Raw genomic sequence first — 1,789 nt, 5'->3', positions numbered from 1 at the left:
GGGCGGAGCCAAAACAAGACGCTTTCTTTTACTTTCTTTTGTTTTATCTTCTATTTTTTTTAAATTCTTTTATTTCTACTCTCTAAAAGTTTTACATTGATTTGTTTCTTTTATTTCTGTTTTAACCACAGAGATATCTGTACTTAGCATCGTTTTTTATCATCTTTTCCCTCTTTTTAGATTAAATAAAACCCTTTTTGAGGACAAGTGCTTCCTGATTTTTTAAAATTACACCTGAAATACATAAACTTAACTTGCACAAACTAAATAGTCTTAGTAGCAGTTTTCAAAGCAGCTTATGTATCGATTATTTCTATAAAAAGGCTTAAAAACATGTGATTTTTTCTTTTTCTTTTTTTTTATTACTTATCTATATTTGGTAAAAAATAAAACCTTTTTCTTTAAGTGTTCTTTGATGATTTTGAAGCAGCTGTATTATTTTGCCTTCACAAAACATATATTCCAAAATTTTCTGCTGATATATTTATATATTAACTCAAACAAAAGTGATCTTCACTGGACCTTTTGTTTGTTTTCCCTGCTGGAACCCTCACCTGAGGAAGTGATGTTTAGGTGATTTGTTCGGATATGTTAAATTAAACCGTTTGACAAATACAGGCACTGAGGTTGTTTTAGGTCACAAACAGCCAAGTTTGTTGTCAAAAATAATTTGAGCAGGAGGTCCTAGATATATCTTTAGGGACCACATTTCTGGTTGATAATCAGTCATTTTAGGCACACATTTGCAAAGGTTTCGTTTAAAAAAAGGTGTTTAAGTCAAGGAACAGTTTTTGTTCTGTAAAGTTAAAGACCCACTCCAATGATAATCGTTTTTTTTGTGTTTTTAACACGTTCTTGTAACAATTTATGTTGATGGAGGACATACAGTGTGTAGAAAAACGCAAGCTTAAAATTGCATTTCTGGGTATTTCTTCATTAAAATCGTGAATCAGGAGAAGAAGAAAAAATAGGAAAAACATTGTACCGGTAACTGTGATGCAGAACCTGCAATGCAAAGTCACAAGCTCATTGCTCCCTTCTGATACATCCACTTGCAGACAAATAGATTCATGTATGTCTGAGCTGGCATCTGGCTCAAAACTGTACAGCTGGATAGCTTCAGTATTGCTCGTCATTTTAGTTGCACCAGTAATGTTAGGTTGGGGTTGTGAGGGGCTGTAAGCTAGTGGGAGAGTGTGTAAACAAAGGGATGATGGGAAGTAGGAACTGGCTTGAAAATGAAATAAATCAAAAGAAGAAACCTCAGGGGTGTCCACAAAAACGTAGGATCCTCCCCCTGGACGGACAGGCGATGTACCAGAACCCTTGGAAGAATTAGCTTATCTAACTCGACAACTACATGTTTAAATAGTCCAGCAGATGGGCTTCATAGGCTTCTTAGGGTCCGCAACCAAGGGTAGGAGCAAATCATAGATTGTTTTTCTGGTAATTTAATTTAGATTAATGATGATAGGAGAACAGGCATTTATTTCCTGTTTGCACACTTCCACAAGTGTGGTCCGGAAAGTCCGGAGCTGACAGCGGTTTTCTCAAGATGTACAGTAAATCTCTGTCTGTCATAATAAAATTCAAGTTTTACAATAAATCCCTGAATTTCCAAAAAGACATCTTAATATTGAAGCTTTTTCTGTGGATTTTGGTTGATCTGCAAGGAAATAGTAAAAAATAATGTCTTCATTCATCTGTTCACCTCTGGAATAAAAGCAGATCATCACCAAAACAGAGTGGTTGAACATTCCATCACTCCTGTGCGCTCGGATCTATCATT

Source organism: Oryzias latipes, chromosome 9 (genome assembly GCF_002234675.1).
Source record: "Oryzias latipes chromosome 9, ASM223467v1".
NCBI classification, from domain to species: domain Eukaryota; kingdom Metazoa; phylum Chordata; class Actinopteri; order Beloniformes; family Adrianichthyidae; genus Oryzias; species Oryzias latipes.
The sequence above is the reverse complement of the archived record's forward strand: the minus strand, read 5'-3'. Positions refer to the sequence as shown.